Source organism: Cydia amplana, chromosome 19 (assembly GCF_948474715.1).
Source record: "Cydia amplana chromosome 19, ilCydAmpl1.1, whole genome shotgun sequence".
NCBI classification, from domain to species: Eukaryota; Metazoa; Arthropoda; class Insecta; order Lepidoptera; family Tortricidae; genus Cydia; species Cydia amplana.
In genome coordinates this window covers 326,224-346,030 of record NC_086087.1, presented here as the reverse complement: position 1 = coordinate 346,030, position 19,807 = coordinate 326,224, and the positions used below count along the sequence as shown (strand labels likewise).

Genomic DNA, 19,807 nt, shown 5'->3' with positions numbered 1-19,807 from the left:
GGGCTGCATGTTAGAATCCCAAGATAGAGCGTAATAAGAATTTCTATTAGTACTCATGATATTGCAATATCTGCACCACCGGATAATTTCCTTGTTAATAAGACATTCGATATTGTCTTTATGTTAAGTTCCAGCTGCTACTTTTTGCAAAGTTCCACGAATTCATTAAACTGCTCCTCATTAGTTGTAAGACTTGTAAGGTTGTAATGAATTTACAAGACGAATTAACAAAAGTAATTCGCTTTAATGGCGCTAACAGTTTTTAGAATCGCACCGCACAAAAACTGACGAAGTACGAGTACACAAGTCGTGAAGTCGTGACCGGACCAGTAAGGATGCTGCTTAGAGGCCGGAGATGATGTGTTCAGTGACGTCACGGGTCGTAAGGTGACGACACGAGGCTCAGAAGGGGCTCTCTTGAACATTAGATATTTCTAGAAGCATCCATTTTCATACAGTCAATGACAAAAGATGATATTAGAATTAGGTGTGGACGTGTTTCTCTGAAACAAGTAATTTTTGCTGAACTTACATGGTGCTATTGGTGTCCTCCTAAAATTCCTTCGTTATGATACGTACTGAACGCGGTGATGAGACCAACCTCAAAATCGCAAAAAAGTAATTTGAACCTAATTCTATAACTGTAGAAGTCCTAAGTGATTGACTGACTTCATCAACGCTGAGCCGAAACTACTAAATTGAGGCCAATTGAAACATATACCTAAGTACATGTTGATGCATGCACATAGGCGAAATCGAAAGATAAGAAAATTACATTATTTAGATATCACAACATTCACAACATAAGTTATTGAATTGACCTCCTTGTTTCAAGTTTTCAACTAAGTATAGTCTTGTCGCGTGCGCGCGCATCATCATCATCAATGTATTAGCTTGCGCAATGACCCTTGATCGCGCACGACGGTGTTAATCCATCGATTACGGTTGCTTAATCTATTAGAGCGTTGTCATATTGTCCGATCCGATATCGGACATTGGATAGAAGTAAAATGAATAAATTTTCTGTATTTATTTATCTTTATATCTGTATATCATATAAGAAAGAAATACACAAAAAAGCGGCCAAGTGCGAGTCGGACTCGCCCATGAAGGGTTCCGTATTTAGGCGATTTATGACGTATAAAAAAAAACTACTTACTAGATCTCGTTCAAACCAATTTTCGGTGGAAGTTTACATGGTAATGTACATCATATATTTTTTTTAGTTTTATCATTCTCTTATTTTAAAAGTTACAGGGGGGGGGGGGGACACACATTTTACCACTTTGGAAGTGTCTCTCGCGCAAACTATTCAGTTTAGAAAACAATGATATTAGAAACCTCAATATCATTTTTGAAGACCTATCCATAGATTCCCCACACGTATGGGTTTGATGAAAAAAAAATTTTTGAGTTTCAGTTCGAAGTATGGGGAACCCCAAAAATTTATTGTTTTTTTTCTATTTTTGTGTGAAAATCTTAATGCGGTTTACAGAATACATCTACTTACCAAGTTTCAACAGTATAGTTCTTATAGTTTCGGAGAAAAGTGGCTGTGACATACGGACGGACAGACAGACGGACAGACGGACAGACAGACAGACGGACAGACAGACAGACAGACAGACATGACGAATCTATAAGGGTTCCGTTTTTTGCCATTTGGCTACGGAACCCTAAAAAGCGGCCAAGTGCGAGTCGGACTCGCCCATGAAGGGTTCCGTATTTAGGCGATTTATGACGTATAAAAAAAAACTACTTACTAGATCTCGTTCAAACCAATTTTCGGTGGAAGTTTACATGGTAATGTACATCATATATTTTTTTTAGTTTTATCATTCTCTTATTTTAGAAGTTACGGGGGGGGGGGGGGACACACATTTTACCACTTTGGAAGTGTCTCTCGCGCAAACTATTCAGTTTAGAAAAAAATGATATTAGAAACCTCAATATCATTTTTGAAGACCTATCCATAGATACCGCACACGTATGGGTTTGATGAAAAAAAATATTTTTGAGTTTCAGTTCGAAGTATGGGGAACCCCAATAATTTATTGTTTTTTTTCTATTTTTGTGTGAAAATCTTAATGCGGTTTACAGAATACATCTACTTACCAAGTTTCAACAGTATAGTTCTTATAGTTTCGGAGAAAAGTGGCTGTGACATACGGACGGACAGGCAGACGGACAGACGGACAGACGGACAGACAGACAGACAGACAGACAGACATGACGAATCTATAAGGGTTCCGTTTTTTGCCATTTGGCTACGGAACCCTAAAAAGGCTCACTTGATGCCATAGCAGCTAGCAGCTGTTTTTATTTTTTATTATTTTAGTTATTTATTACACAAAAGTTACAACTTTTTTGTTAAGGACAAAGCTCCACAAAACTACATTTGTTTGACTGTGGAGTCGCATTATTCTATACTTAAATAAATTTATGTTATAAGTAATAGGCTTACATTGGGAGTTATAATACTAGGTAATGTCATGAATACTCTATAGGGCAACACATTCCCCTATAGTGTATTCAAGAGATACATTTTAAGACTCTTTTTTAATCTACTTTTTTTGGGTTCTTTTACTATGTCTGCGGGCAAAGTATTCAGTAAATAGGGTAACCGTTTCTTAAGTGTCCTATCGCCATAATAATTATACACCCTAGGTACTTCATATTTGCCCGCCGTTAATGCTCTGGTGTTATGACTATGTTTGACTAGATCCCTGTGTTCTTGGCTGCCATGACTGTTTATAGTTAACATATATTTAAGTTTTAATCCCACTGGTAAAATTTTACATAATTTAAATAATTGTCTGTAGTCAGTTTTGCAACTGTGTTTTATCTTTTTATTAACTAGTAGTTTTAGAAAACGGATTTGTAACAATTCTAATTTATCTATGTTAGTTTTAAACGTGAGGCCATAGCAGTCAAGTCCATAACTAATAATAGACTCTACTAAACAAGTATAAATACATTTCAACGTGCTAACAGGAACTTTAAAACTAAGATGGTAAAATATGCTTAAAAGTATTCTTAATTTATTACAAATGAAATCTACATGAGTTGTCCAGGAGAAGTTTTCGTCGATTTTCATGCCAAGATACGTAAAACTGATAACTCTTTCTATGGGCTGGCATTTACAAGTTACGGAATCAATACTATGTATACAATGGAAACTATGTGTGAAAATGGACGGGATATCGTTTTTAGGTAGTAAGTATGGAGAATGTATTAGCATAAGTTTTGTCTTATCGGCATTTAATACGATTCCATTATTTTCTCATAGACACCATCCGACATGCAATATCGGAGCGTCAGTCAGGTGTCCGACAGACACTAAGTAGCGTTTGCATGTTATCAGACGTCGGATATCGGATATAGGATTCTACATCTGATACTGCAGAATATTGTGATACTGCGTAAGCAAATGTAGGACCCTCATACAATATCGGATCGGATAATGTGAAAACGCTCTTATCTCTCACAGACTAAGCTATTGTGAACCTTACTATATTGTCAGAAGGTCTTTATTGGTTATTAGTCACACGTTTGTAGATAGCAATAGATTATAAAGGAGTTTTAAAATTTCACTACGCATTTGCATTGAGCACGATTCAATTAATATTTACTATAGTTTACGCGGCTTAGTCGAAGAATTTGGTAATAAATATGTATTTGGTAATAAAATGCATTGAAGGAACTTTAAGGGCCACTTACACCAACCCAGTAATCTGGGGCTAACCGGTTAAACCCGGAGCGACCATGGTTACCAGTACAATTTGACACTGGGTTAACCGTTAACCCAGATATTTAATAATAAATAACTTACTTTAGGACTGTGTAAGAATGTCCTATAATATTTATTACTTATTTATTTCCTTCCGCGAGTCTCAAACTATCTCCATACCAAATACCAAATCATCTAAATCGTTCAGTGGTTCAAATGGAAAAACGTAGCAGACAGGGTTCGCATTTAGAATATTAAGTACATAGTAGGTATATATATATCAACTAATCTAGGTCTATAACGATATTCATACGTTATTACAATAGTGATTGCGCCGGCGCGGCGCACATAGGGTTGCCAGATGGTCGGGATTTGGCGGGATTCTCCCGATTTTTAGCATGTGTTCCCGATTCCCGACAAAGTGGAAATTGTCCCGAAAAACAGCTGCACGTTATAAAACAATAATTTCAAGTTCCGAACTGTCGTCAAGCGAGCGAGCGACCCGTGTCGAGCGCGTCAGCGTTATAAAAACGTCTATGGGCAGAGCAGCTGACGTAGTGCCAATAATGTAAAATATCGTTGTTTTTAATACAAGTACTTTAATTTGAATGTTTTTTTCCCGACTTAAGTCTCAAAATCCCGAAAATTTTATATTTTTTCCCGATAATAGCGCCTTTCGATCTGGCAACCCTAGGCGCACATAATGCTCACATAACCAGTATTATTATCCACGCAAGCTGTCCAATACTAATCTAATCGCTTTAAGTATACTGGGCATACTTTATTTCAAATGACGGAAGCATTATGTCCATTACGCGGCGGCAGCGGTGGGTACTTACAGAGTAGGTTATAACATAGTAGTTTACTCATAAACTATCTTCGAATTAAAAAGTGAGCGCCAAAAAAATCAATTGCTGAGTTGTGCCATTTTGGTGGACACAGAGTTTTATAAATATCTGATACTTATCTGTATGTTTTTATTATGTTCTACTTATATTAATAATTCAAACACAAAACAAAGAAGTAATAGAAGCGAAACGTACGTGTATAGCGTGTGGCATCATTAGGATTAGCTGCACTAAACTTCACCGCAGGCTACTGTCAGTCGTTGTCAGTTCAGTATGGCGCTTATGAGATGTCAGATGTGAAAACGATTCCAGTTAAAATTACAAATAATTACAAATATGCCGTGCTGCTCCATTTTGGAGTGTAAAAACACTAGCGGAACAAAAAATATTAGACATGGAGGCATTTCATATCATCGGCAAGTATTATTTCATGTAATATTTCAATCTTTTTTACATTAACGGTTTCCGCAAGGATTTTTGGATTGTTTAGTACAAAAATCAAATTTATGTAAATGAGATAAGGTTGATATCTACTTAGCGTAAAAGTCATGTACGGGTGCGCTATTCGGCCACAGTGCGAGGACCATATCAAAAAAGTTATCGATGTCGATGTTTGTATAAATACACAGTTCGTTTTGTTTATGTTGATACATGTTCTTAATATTTTATTTTTCTTTTTGTGGAAGGCGTATTTTCTATATTTATCGAGTGGCATGCATTACGTAGCGTTAGTAGTCTAGCGGTAAGAGTAAGAGTACGAGTTCGGAAGTCATGGGTTCAAATCCCGCCTCGTACGAGTTTTTCGGAAGTTGTTTATACGACAACGGTTTCACTTACTTGAATTTTTAGTCGCTATTGGCGACATGTTTCGGGCCTTTTTTTCGGAAGTTATTTATGGTGAAGAGAAACATCGTGAGGAAACCGAACTATTTCCAATAAGGCTTACATCCGTATTCGCACAATGAGATGCGCCAAATACTAGATATTGAAACGATATGGATCGGATCTGTCAGCGTCAAAAGTGACGTATTTGTTTGAAGAAACGTCACCGACACTTGTTTGACCCATATCGTTTCAATATTTAGTATTTGACGTATCTCATTGTTCGAATAGGGCTTTAGTGTAAAGTCTCCTCTCGAAGTTGGAAGGTTAGATGACAGTCTCTTTCTTAAAAATGAGTGCCTACGCCAATTCTTGTGATAAGTTTCCAAGCAGACTCCAGGCTCCGTAACGCAGGTCGGCTCACGGGCCGTGGCAAATAGCCGGAACAACGCTAGGAAGAAGGAAGATGATGGTTGAGCGACGTGTAGCACGTAACTGAGGACGCGGACATCACGCGGGGTGTGCTGAGGCACAGTATAAGTAATAGTATTATCATACAGAACGGCCACGCACCGCCCCGCCCCGACTCGCATTACCTCGCCCCGCGACTGGCCTAGACACGAATCTGGCGGACTTCTGGCGTCCTCTCAGTAAAGCGACTTACCCACACATACACATTGACGCGTGTACAGACGTGCCGCGCACACATATAAACGGAAATCACTTTTGATGTATGGCGTGTCCGCCCTGTGACTAGGGTTCAACAGTTTTTATTATATAGGTACTCGCTTACAGTTATATTCGTAGTTGGTGGCTTGATTACTTTCAATACGAGCATTTTTTTATTAAAAAGTAAGTAGGTAACCTAATCTTCGCCAGAAAATATAGTATACATATGTATAAAAAAACTGAGTAGTTTACGTGTACTTACACTAATTATTAATAAGCGTTTATCGATATCACACCGAATCATGCACATCCCTATCGTATATGTCAACGTCATAGTCGAATATTTTATCCTATCGCATTCACTCTTCGAAAAGCCATGCAAGTGTAAAAGGGATAGAGCATAAATTACTATTTACAATAAATAAAAATCGTAGTGCAATTTGACATAATTTTCTTTACTGTAAGGTTCAAATTATTGTGATGGGTGAGGGTTCATAATCCCTTTCGAAATAAGAAAATATGGCCAATTTTTGTGACAGCGTGTTGGCGACATAGGTTCCCATACTAATCCAGGCACATGCCGTTTCCCCTTAGAGCGCGGCGGGCTCTTTTTTTCTTCCGTGTTCAAATAACTGCAAGTTTTTAGATAACATTTGAATGGAGATTGCAGCAGCGTTAAAATCCTTAAAGTTGTAGTCTTGTAATTTGTAATATACCTAATCATGAGAAAATTTAGAGGAACGCAAACAAGGTTTATTACTGGATTACAGGTATTACAGCACCTAAAGTAATTTCAAAATTAGTAATTAAACTTTTTTTCTGCGTTCCTCTAAATTTGTCCATGAGTGTAGTAAATCTCAAGTCTTAAATCTATCTGACTCCCGACTCCAGAAGGACCTCTCTGTTTTACACCTCTTTAAGTCTCAGATTTTTACTGTTAAATTTGAATTACAAGTTAGGTACCTATTATGTCATTATGTAAATAGTAGGAACGAGTAGCAACTCCATCTGAAATTCTAACATTTACTTCGAATCCTATACGTTCGAAGATGGGCTACTACAGTCCTCATACTGTGGTGCTTGCAAGTAGTATGTATCGTAAGCTGTCGTGCAAGCAGCAGTCATTGTCTACAATTATATGTTATGTATGATCATATTTATGGACAAATGAATAATAAAACGCATAATGTTATGTAAAATGTTGTAGGCCTGGTTTTGACACCTCTGAACTAGATGACGAATGATGAAGTATAGGAATGGCGATATAAGTAGCAGGGTTTTAGGTAGGTAGGTAGCTGGTTTTTTTGTTGGATAGGTAGGTATACTATACTTATAAGCGGTTGGTAAAGAATTTTCGCGTTGATTTTCGAGCAGTTCGGAATTAATTTGGAGATACGATTTTAATGCCGTTTTCAAAATGGCGGCAAATTATACCTACAGATTCGCGAGATCTACGGATCACAAAGTCACTAGTTACTATTTTACTTGCCTGTGATTAAATCGAAGTCCGTTACGCGGCGCGCGCGCCGCAAATGTGTCAAGATTGTCAACCAGTTCCATCTATAACTACATCTAAAATAGCTCTTATCCCATTGACATAGAAAACGATATTGTTTACACAGGCTAGGTATTCGTGCGGTTCAGCCTAATCACAGTTTGAGAACTAATCAACACCGGGTCTCGAGGTTTTTGCGGTCGGAATCTTGCTAATGTCGTTTTTTGCAGGAATTTATGAATAGTACCGACAATCGTGAGGTTTGGGCTGTTAGAACACGACGTTACTACTTGGTATAAAAGTCTATCATATCCCGAGGATTAGGTTTTAAAAACATCTGAAAATGGTACCTTCTGTGGACAAAACATCAAGAGTTAACGATCCGGGTAGGTACAGGGTATATTATCAGTGGCATCACGTTTTTCTTACTGAACCAAATTAACCCGCCTGTAAGGGCGCAGTTCAAAAATTAGCTTTTGATTCTCTTAACTTTGCTATGTCTACAGAAAAGACGTGAACGAGTAAAGCATACAATAACGTGTATGACCCTTTTACTCTATTGACAGTTGAAGTTCATGAAATCATGCTGGGTCGGGTAACATTTTTTATACTGTTATATTTGTTCTCCAACGCTACAGTTTCATAGTAGGTAGATACAAAGTGGGAACGACTCTCCGTGAATAGGGCATTTTGTCACAACGTGTTAATTGAACCTTGGCAGCTACCTTCGGGACCCAATCACAGGGCGCTAATGAAGCTGTAAAATTTACGAAGATGTGTAATTTTTTTTAAATTCTTGTGTTTGAGGTGTTGTTTTGTTTAGAGCTGAAATATAAATTATGTATTGGAATTCAAAATAATATAACTTCAATGTTTTTACCTTAAATTCCGACATTTCAGCTGAGTTGCACCAGCTGTGGTCACGGAAAGACTGACGTCCCAGCAAATGTCAACGGAGATATAAATAAAACATCACTGAAATACCCGAAATTATAGTTTATAAAAATGTTCGGGGTAGACAAAGAAATTGCAGCTACCCGTTTATATGGTCAAGATCAAGAATTTCATATGGCCAAGATCCTCAATCATAAGGAAACGACTAGAAAGAAGATGATCTTTAATAGAAAAAAACCGACTTCTCTAACTACTAGCCTGGACCCACTTAACGGCGCTTATACTTTATTTGGTAATATGTATACATTTTATGGTAATCATAGTGGTTTGTTTAGTTTAGGTATCATAGTGGTTTTCCGGATCAAGGTCCGGGTCCGTGTCCGGATCCGGGTCCGAGTCCGAGTACGGGTCCGAGTCCGAGTACGGGTCCGAGTCCGCAGTCCGGGGCCCAGTCCAAGTCAAAATCGAAATTCAGAATCACAAAACGTGTACTATGCGTCGTTGAAGAGTTCTGTTCTGATCATTATCAGCAGTTCCGCTTCATCAAATGCCACAGTTTGTAATGTAAATGCTTTTTTTTTTTTTTTTTTTTTTTTTTTTACAAATGAAACAATATTTACATAAAACCTAAAAATAACAACTAAAACTAAATATAAAATATCTCTCCAAAGCTGCCCGCTTCTGGAATGGAACCTAGAATGCTGGCGGCGTTGCCCCTTTGAACCGCCAGACTTAAACTTTGAGCCAAGAAGGAGCCCGCCCTGTGGTCGCCCGAGACACCTATTAGTCTGACCGACACTTCCTTTATTAACTGTTTGGTGTCGGTCGACCATGGGCCCAGTGTTTCAATGGCGAGCGCCGCAAAATCGTATCGGTCCGTTAGGAACGCATATTTGCGGCGCTTTAGTGTCTGGGCCTGGTCCGCGGCAGTCCCGGGCTTCCGAGCCGATCCCTCAACGTGGGACGGTGCTAGCGTATCGACGCAGGTAGCGTCCCACGCTAAAGGGCGGCCAAGGCTCCAGGGCACAAGAGTGCAGCCGTCAGGTCTCTTGCCGTCTGTGGCAGAGAGGCCTGACGGCTCCAGAGTTGCGGGTAGAGAGGCGGTGCAAAGGGCGCGGCGGATGAGGTCGTTTAATGTGGCGTGTCTATATAGTCGGCCTGCGCTCATTTGGCAATGTAAGCCGTGCCGTCCTAGAGCATCAACAGGTTGAGCGCATCGACTACAGGCGTGGGGCTCACATATTTTTAGGCCCAGGCGGAGGCAGACAGCGATGCGAAGGGCTGAAGGATCTAGAGTGGAGCCAAGGTTTCGCGATGGAAGCGCGTGCAGCCAATGTCCTGACTCCTTTTCGGAAACGGCTAATAGCCTCGCCCGTTCGTGGTTGTTATGGCAGTTTTGTAGTAGGAGTTGGTGTTGCGTTTTTATATTTATGACGTCCCATGTTGCTTGGCTAGATTTTTCCTCTGGTACCTGTTCGACGGGATGGTCTGCACTCCAAGCCGATTCAGCGTCCGCCAGGCACGACACCGACACATTAGTGGTTGAAGGGGTACGTAATATACCACCAATGAGGGTGAGCGTGCTATAGGCAGACGACAAAAAGGCCGGGAGAGCTAAACTGCCCGTCAAACGGATACCAAGACCGCCGTATTTGATCGGGAGGGTAGCTTGGATCCAACTGGGGGATGTGAAAGTTACGTTCAGAATTTTACTAACGGTGTCCTTTAAAATTTGGTCAATGTTTGCAGTAATTATGGGGAATTTCCAAAGTGGGGCGCAGCGAAGGATGTACAAAAATTTGGGCGAGAAAAGGCATAGTCGTAAGATGTAGAGGGCCATGTGTGGGTTGATTTCATAAAAAAGGTTCGAACACTAAATGCTTGATTTTCTGATGAAAATATATAAAATTCTATACGTATGCCTTTAAGATTTGAGGAGTTCCCTCGATTCCTCATGGATCCCATGTTCAGGACTTGAGATTGACATAAATGTGCCTAAAAACCTAACTTGCTTAACAAACATAACGAAAAGGACAAATCGCCAAATGCGAGCTATGCGTCGTTGAAGAGTTCCGTTATGATCATCATCAGCAGTTCCACTGCATCAAATGCGACAGTTTTGAATGAAAACGCTTAATTTTTTGATGAAAATACAAAAATCTCTATATGCATGCCTTTAAGATTTGAGGAGTTCCCTCGATTCCTCATGGATCCCATCATCAGAACTCGAGCTTGACAAAAATGTGGCTTAAAAACTTAACTTGCTTAACAAACATAACGAAGAGGACAAATCGTCAAACGTGTACTATGCGTCGTTGAAAAGTTCCGTTCTGATCATCATCAGCAGTTCCACTTCATCAAATGTCACTTTTTTAAATGTATATGCTTGATTTGTTGATAAAAACACAAAAATCACTATATGTATGCCTTTAAGATTTGAGGAGTTCCCTCGATTACTCATGGATCCCATCATCAGAACTGGGTTTTGACAAAAACGGGACCAATCTGTATGCATATACATACAATCAAAAAAAATTTCAAAATCGGTCCAGTAATGACGGAGATATGAAGTAACAAAAAAAAAAATAAAAAAAAAAACATACAACCGAATTGATAACCTCCTCCTTTTAGATTTGGAAGTCGGTTAAAAACGTGAACAATCAAAAATGTTCGCCTGGGAGTACATCGCCTTAAAGCAACAACAACAATCACTGAGCAAGTTCCGCGCAGGTCTACAAAAGCTAGTCAATCAGAAAGAGCTAGGAACTACCTTTAAAACTACTGACATTTTCGAGTGCCTTATTCATGTGAGGTGACATTTACCTGCCATTTCTTGTTTTTAGGGTTCCGTAGCCAAATGGCAAAAAACGGAACCCTTATAGATTCGTCATGTCTGTCTGTCTGTCTGTCCGTCTGTCCGTCTGTCTGTCCGTCCGTATGTCACAGCCACTTTTCTCCGAAACTATAAGAACTATACTGTTGAAACTTGGTAAGTAGATGTATTCTGTGAACCGCATTAAGATTTTCACACAAAAATAGAAAAAAAACAATAAATTTTTGGGGTTCCCCATACTTCGAACTGAAACTCAAAAATTTTTTTTTCATCAAACCCATACGTGTGGGGTATCTATGGATAGGTCTTCAAAAATGATATTGAGGTTTCTAATATCATTTTTTTCTAAACTGAATAGTTTGCGCGAGAGACACTTCCAAAGTGGTAAAATGTGTGTCCCCCCCCCTGTAACTTCTAAAATAAGAGAATGATAAAACTAAAAAAAATATATGATGTAGATTACCATGTAAACTTCCACCAAAAATTGGTTTGAGCGAGATCTAGTAAGTAGTTTTTTTTTTATACGTCATAAATCGCCTAAATACGGAACCCTTCATGGGCGAGTCCGACTCGCACTTGGCCGCTTTTTTCTGGAATGTTTTATTTTAGCTTGTTGGGCAGTAGTTTCTGCTATTTATTTTACAACTAGCGACCCGCCCCGGCTTCGCACGGGTTAACACATTATACATAAACCTTCCTCTTGAATCACTTTATCTATTAAAAAGCGGCCAAGTGCGAGTCGGACTCGCCCATGAAGGGTTCCGTATTTAGGCGATTTATGACGTATTAAAAAAAACTACTTACTAGATCTCGTTCAAACCAATTTTCGGTGGAAGTTTACATGGTAATGTACATCATATATTTTTTTTAGTTTTATCATTCTCTTATTTTAGAAGTTACAGGGGGGGGGACACACATTTTACCACTTTGGAAGTGTCTCTCGCGCAAACTATTCAGTTTAGAAAAAAATGATATTAGAAACCTCAATATCATTTTTGAAGACCTATCCATAGATACCACACACGTATGGGTTTGGTGAAAAATTTTTTTTTGAGTTTCAGTTCTAAGTATGGGGAACCCCCAAAATTTATTGTTTTTCTTTCTATTTTTGTGTGAAAATCTTAATTGAATTGAAAATCTTTATTTCAGGTCTGTCGGCCCATATTCTGTTAGTTTACACTGCTTAAAAACTATATTAGTTGAGTACATAAATTGTAAAATAAATAAAATTAAATTAAAATATTAAATTAGTACTTAAGCTCAATTAAATTTAAATTTGATTAAAATTAAATTAAAAGTAAATTTAATTCAATTATAAATTACATTAACATTATAAATTATAAACCAGAAAACAAAATCACTTGACATATTGCCAAGCTGATTTGACTTGCCCAACCCAGTATTTTTGAATTGGACAGTCGAATCTGCCTGCAATCATTTTCAGAATGCTATTGTGGCTATTTCTTACCCGACTCCACATTGATACAATTTTTTTGCGCATGATTGCATAGAAGTCGTCCGTTCGGGCCTCGGCAAACATGCCTGAGGCACTACACCATCTAGGTAGCCCCAACAGCATTCTGAAAGCATTATTATATTGCACTCTTAGGGCATTATAAGCTCGTTTAGTATACTTGACCCACAGGGCGCTCGAGTAAAATGATTGGCTGTAGGCTTTAAATAGCACAATTTTTACCTCTTTAGAACATTTCGCGAACCTGCGGGCCAGCATATTACTCCTCACTGATAATGCCCTACGCTCTCTTTCTATATCTTGATCATCAGAGAGATCCTCGGTAAGTATGTGACCAAGATACTTAAAACTTTGCACAACTTGCAGCACAACCCCTCCAAGAGCAACGGGAGGTACAAAGTATGGCTTAATTTTACCTGCTTTAAAGACCATCACCTCACTCTTAGAGGAGTTATACATCAAGCCGTGTGAGTGCGCGTAGTCTTCGCACCTGCCTATTAACTGCCTCAGCGCCCCAATTGACGGGCTCAGCAGCACCATGTCATCTGCATAGCTCACATTGTTGACACATACGTCCTCAATATGGCATCCCGCATGCATGCTGCTGAGACCACCTATCAGGTCGTTCATATACCAATTAAACAGGGTTGGAGAGGTCAAACCTCCCTGCCGAACTCCACATTCAAGCTGGTATTCCTCAGACAGAGCCCCCGCCCACTTAACCTGGTTTGCTTGGTTATTGTACCAATATTTTAAAATGCTGATACAATTTGCTTGTACACCTGCTTCCTCTAGCTTTTTCCATAATCGAGGAAACAGGCATAAACAGGAGTTTTTCTAGCCGTGTAGTACCCGACAGTATGCTTCAAACACATAATGGCACTTTCAGTAGACAAACCTGCCCTAAAACCAAATTGGGCTTCATGAAGGTTTAGTTGCCTTTTAAGTATAGTGTTAAGCATAATGCGGTTCACAGAATACATCTACTTACCAAGTTTCAACAGTATAGTTCTTATAGTTTCGGAGAAAAGTGGCTGTGACATACGGACGGACAGACAGACAGACAGACAGACATGACGAATCTATAAGGGTTCCGTTTTTTGCCATTTGGCTACGGAACCCTAAAAATCCGTTGCGTAGGTAGTTTTAAAGATCTAAGCATACATACAGACAGACAGACAGACAAGCGACTTTTTAGGGTTCCGTAGCCAAATGGCAAAAAATATTCGTCATGTCTATCTGTCTGTCTGTCTGTCCGTCCGTATGTCACAGGCACTTTTTTCAGAAACTATAAGAACTATACTGTTGAAACTTGGTACGTAGATGTATTCTGTGAACCGCATTAAGATTTTCACACAAAAATAGAAAATAAACAATACATTTTGGGGGTTCCCCATACTTAGAACTGAAAAAAAAAAAACATCAAACCCATATATGTGGGGTATCTATGGATAGGTCTTCAAAAATGATATTGAGGTTTCTAATATCATTTTTTTGTAAACTGCGCGAGAGACATTTCCAAAGTGGTAAAATGTGTGTCCCCCCCCTGTCACTTCTAAAATAAGAGAATGATAAAACTAAAAAAAATATATGATGTACATTACCATGCAAACTTCCATCGAAAATTGGTTTGAACGAGATCTAGTAAGTAGTTTTTTTTAATACGTCATAAATCCCCTAAATACGGAACCCTTCATGGGCGAGTCTTTTTAGGGTTCCGTAGCCAAATGGCAAAAAACGGAACCCTTATAGATTCGTCATGTCTGTCTGTCTGTCCGTCTGTCCGTCTGTCCGTCCGTATGTCACAGCCACTTTTCTCCGAAACTATAAGAACTATACTGTTGAAACTTGGTAAGTAGATGTATTCTGTGAACCGCATTAAGATTTTCACACAAAAATAGAAAAAAAACAATAAATTTTTGGGGTTCCCCATACTTCGAACTGAAACTCAAAAATTTTTTTTTCATCACACCCATACGTGTGGGGTATCTATGGATAGGTCTTCAAAAATGATATTGAGGTTTCTAATATCATTTTTTTCTAAACTGAATAGTTTGCGCGAGAGACACTTCCAAAGTGGTAAAATGTGTGTCCCCCCCCCTGTAACTTCTAAAATAAGAGAATGATAAAACTAAAAAAAATATATGATGTACATTACCATGTAAACTTCCACCGAAAATTGGTTTGAACGAGATCTAGTAAGTAGTTTTTTTTTTATACGTCATAAATCGCCTAAATACGGAACCCTTCATGGGCGAGTCCGACTCGCACTTGGCCGCTTTTTTATACTATGTAGTGATTAGTCCGATCCAACTATTTACTAACATGACAATTTACATTGGAAGTTCATGCTACTAATGCTTCTGCATAACCTTAAAACACGTCTTCAAAAATCCATATTAGGTATTGCCACTTATGACTGTGTGTATGTGTGTGTGTGTGTGTGTGTGTGTGTGTGTGTGTGTATGTGTGTGTATGTGTGTGTGTGTGTGTGTGTGTGTGTGTGTGTGTGTGTGTGTGTGTGTGTGTGTGTGTGTGTGTGTGGACCTAAGCGTGTCCGATAGAAAACCAAATCACCACAATTCGCATTGGATGGATGGAGAATTGGAGAAAGGCAGACATGTTTACGAGGTCTATCCACCCTTTGTTGCGCGCTATCGTTACCTCACGTCGCATACATTCGATTGCACTTTACGGTGAATAAATCACGTATCTAAATCGTTTTTCTAAGCTTTGTAAGTATTATGTGCACTTAATCGCCTATATCAATTAGGCAAACAGCAATTAAAGGTTTGTTAATTAAATTCCGCTATGATTGATTCTTCACCGCGTGTTTGCTTTGATCGAGCATAATCGTTAATTTCCTGGTTATTGGTCACGATTTACGAGAACCCTTAATTTTTTACGACCACTCGTAAACGGAGACTTGAGGATTAACATACAAATTCAGATGTAACAACTGGTTTTGACACGACCTTGACGATTGTCTTCATGTTGACGATTGGAGTACATCTCACGCACGACTTTCACTTCATTTGCATGCACCAATCTTCAAGGTCGTATCCAAATAAGATCAAAACTGAACAAGTTGTTAAATCTGAATCGGACTTATGGACGAAAGATGAAAGTAGGTACGAAGTACGAACTCATATTAAATAGTTAGTTAGGGGTATAGATAGGAAACTGCATGGTTCGCTAGAGTACATGTAGTTTTTCCTTACAGGCTCATGTTTTTCCTTCACTGGCCCATTTGAATGAAACCTTTCCTACATCCCGTATATTCCTACATATTGTACCTAGGTATATCATGATTTTACAAGACTGCCTTACAGGTTGATTTATGTATGAAACCCCCTTTGTGGGAATTGTGGGTCATCCTCAACGATAAATTAGATGTTTAGCTCGCTAACCGTTGCCGCCGATGCGTGTCACAGTTCCGCTGCGGTCTGCGGTCGCCGGTCACCACATGCGCGCGCTGCGGTCCTACCATTTGCGAGTAGTTGAACTGTGCATGTGTGGTTAGAACTGTGTCGAACAGTAATAAACACGGGAATTGTAAGGCATACAGACAGCTTAAGCTACAATAGTAACGAATAAATACAAGAGAATTAAAATAGATATAAGGTAAAGGTACCTACTGGTGCTCAACGCGATCCCAGTACATGTCATCTTAAAACTTAAGTCATTGTCAATAGAGGTGACAGCAGGGTGCCATCTATTGGGCATTAGAATGTCGAGCACTAGTACGTTTACCTTACTTAAGCTAATAAATAAATAGGTACTTTACACATGTATAGTGCATTAATTGTTTTCCATCGTATTTTCTCGGAAACTCTGTAATCAATCAATCTGTTTCGATCTAACTAGATCGTATGGGCAGGATTAAATGAACGACACCATAAACCGGCGTCCCGACAAACCACGCAATTACGCTATAATTGCCTTGATGAAATTGAGACCCGGAGAGACGGGATCTCGATATGAATAGTTAACTCGTCAATGTAATGTTATAATCGTAAAGCGTCCAGACTAACGTTAGTGTACAGCGAAGTTGTCCTTTAGGAGCAGAAAATTGAATTCTCATAGTTAAAATCCCAAAAACTGCCAACATGATCGGCATCGTGCCTCAGGGGTAGGGTTTGCAATCCGGATCCGAAATGTATGCAAATATCCGGATCTGGATCCGGATCCGCGGATCTTCCCATACATTTCGGATCCGTCGTGCCAACCCTACTCAGGGGTCAACTTTAGAAATAGATGTGTATGTGTGCGATCTCATCCTAGATAGTCCTCGTTCGAGATCAATTTTACCAACCTTGGTATTACATAAGAATTACACAAAGTAGATAAAGTAAATACGTATCTAAGCAAGTTTTTCCTCCAATTTAAGTATTATACCTGGCTACTGGCTACTACATGTGCTACTAGTATTAATTGCCAATGATAAGTGTAAGTGGCCATTTTAACGGGCACTTACAAATAGCTCCACCTACTTAGGTACTATTAATTTCGTTGATTGTGAAGGTTGAAACAGTCAAGAAAGATTTTATGCACTTACAAATGACCTCTTGACTATCACTTTTCTATGTCGTAATACCTAAAGGTGTTTTTAGGCCAGACACATTAGACTTTTTGGAAGAAATACCTTCATATTGTCCTAAATGCGTGTAATCCGAGTTTGCGCAATCCCACGAGGTGTGCATACATTTTTAGCGTTCCGTAGCCAAATGGCAAAAAACGGAAGCCTTATAGATTCGTCATGTCTGTCTGTCTGTCCGTCTGTCCGTCTGTCCGTCTGTCTGTCCGTCCGTATGTCACAGCCACTTTTCTCCGAAACTATAAGAACTATACTGTTGAAACTTGGTAAGTAGATGTATTCTGTGAACCGCATTAAGATTTTCACACAAAAATAGAAAAAAAACAATAAATTTTTGGGGTTCCCCATACTTCGAACTGAAACTAAAAATTTTTTTTTCATCAAACCCATACGTGTGGGGTGTCTATGGATAGGTCTTCAAAAATGATATTGAGGTTTCTAATATCATTTTTTTCTAAACTGAATAGTTTGCGCGAGAGACACTTCCAAAGTGGTAAAATGTGTGTCCCCCCCCTGTAACTTCTAAAATAAGAGAATGATAAAACTAAAAAAAATATATGATGTACATTACCATGTAAACTTCCACCGAAAATTGGTTTGAACGAGATCTAGTAAGTAGTTTTTTTTTTATACGTCATAAATCGCCTAAATACGGAACCCTTCATGGGCGAGTCCGACTCGCACTTGGCCGCTTTTTGCTCTTTTTTCAGTGATTTTGCTTTCCGTCGGACGTATATATTGCAGCGGGCTATTGTAAAAATAACAACACCTTGAAGATATTTATCCATTTATTTTCTTGTCTTATTCCAATTCACAATAATCTCGTCTTATGACAACCGTTCGCTAGCAGGACTCAACAACCAAGAGAGCTGTCCGCCAAGTCTCTTTCTTTTTATACCCAACCAATAACAGTCTTCAATTTCAAACTACCCTTAACTTTAAAAACTTATTAAGTAGGTATGCTAGGTCTTATTTCAAACTACCCGTAACTTTAAAAACGAATTAAATAGGTATGCTAAATACCAAAAACCCTACACTCGTCCATCCTGACTCCGTGTATGTCCTCATACACGTGCCAGGTGGAAACCCTACACTTGGCCGACAGACTACGTATACTACTTAACAGTGGATACACTAATCGCATAGGATACGAAACTGTTTCAATCAGGCATCAGCAAGTCAAAATCTCAAAAACATCATCTAAATAACCTTTCGTATGCCTGCCACACAATTTGGACTAGAATTTACAGTTTCAAGGTTATTAATTCAGTGGTAAATTTTGACTAAAGCATACGAAGGGTTAAAATTGTTACTCTTCTGCCGGAGACATCCTGCTGGAGACGGCTCGCACCGGACTCTGGCGGCGCGAGGCGGGCTCCTGCTGGAGACGGCTCGCACCGGACTCGCACCGGACTCTGGCGGCGCGAGGCGGGCTCCTGCTGGAGACGGCTCGCATCGGACTCAGGCGGCGCGAGGCGGGGGACGCCGGTAGAGGTGCGGCGCTCAACTTGCTAAAAATATCCAACATTGGGTTAATAATCACAACAGTGTACACCTTGACTAGTAATTCAGGGTAACAGATCATTAATTGCCATTTATTATTCGATTTTCATGAGTAATGATCATCTCTATCTGCAGGTAGATAGTACACGAACCAATTCAATTCTCGTGACTGAAGCACTATCAATCTTCCTGCCATATATAATATGAACCAGTTCGAATCTTTTCTAAAATGGTAGTACTTAGCTGTGTCAGCACACGAATCAAATCAAATTCTCGTGGCTTCAACATCATTTTCCATTATCATGTCAAGAAATCTTCAATTATAAACCTCACTCTTGAGACAGGAATATTTCCCGAGAACCTTTCAGTAACTTTAACCCTGACTATAATTTATAAAATATTACTATGATGAATAACAGCGATAATTAAATAATTATTGTGTACAACTTGACCTATTATGTTCCCATTATCAATGCATTAATCATCTGGTACTAAAAACCTATACCTAATAGCTCCCCTCCCAATGTTTTCAGAGAAGGTCGTATATTCTAGCTTGTTAGGATTTATCCAAGCTGACAAAGTACTTAGTCCATCAATTGCAAGACGCGTTGGGATTTTCAGACTATTAGATTTTTTTATAATATGCATATTGTTTTATGAAAGACTTGAACAGTATATTAATTCACTAAATGTCTTTATAGCATACCAAATCCCGCAGTTCGGGAATAAACATAGCACCTAAATAGGCGTGTTTATTTTCTCTACACGTTGAATTAAATAAATTATACGTTTCAAATGTTACATGACAGACAAACGATAGAACTGCAAAAACCTGATGTTTTACCTATCCGTACCTTCCGACTTGTTCTAGAATACAATCAAAAATGTATACCATGGAATCGCATATTTTGTAACTGAAATATGGTATCATTTAACTACTGG

At 39.0% G+C, this 19,807-nt stretch overlaps 1 long non-coding RNA gene across 1 annotated transcript in view; it reads left to right on the top strand.

Moving 5' to 3' along the window:
- The first annotated feature begins 1,780 nt into the window (after positions 1-1,780).
- Positions 1,781-19,807, top strand: part of LOC134657299 (uncharacterized) — a 43,259-nt gene continuing 25,232 nt past the window's right edge. The window contains exon 1 of the long non-coding RNA XR_010097591.1: positions 1,781-2,018. This is a non-coding gene — a long non-coding RNA (uncharacterized LOC134657299). The remainder of the gene's footprint in view (positions 2,019-19,807) is intronic.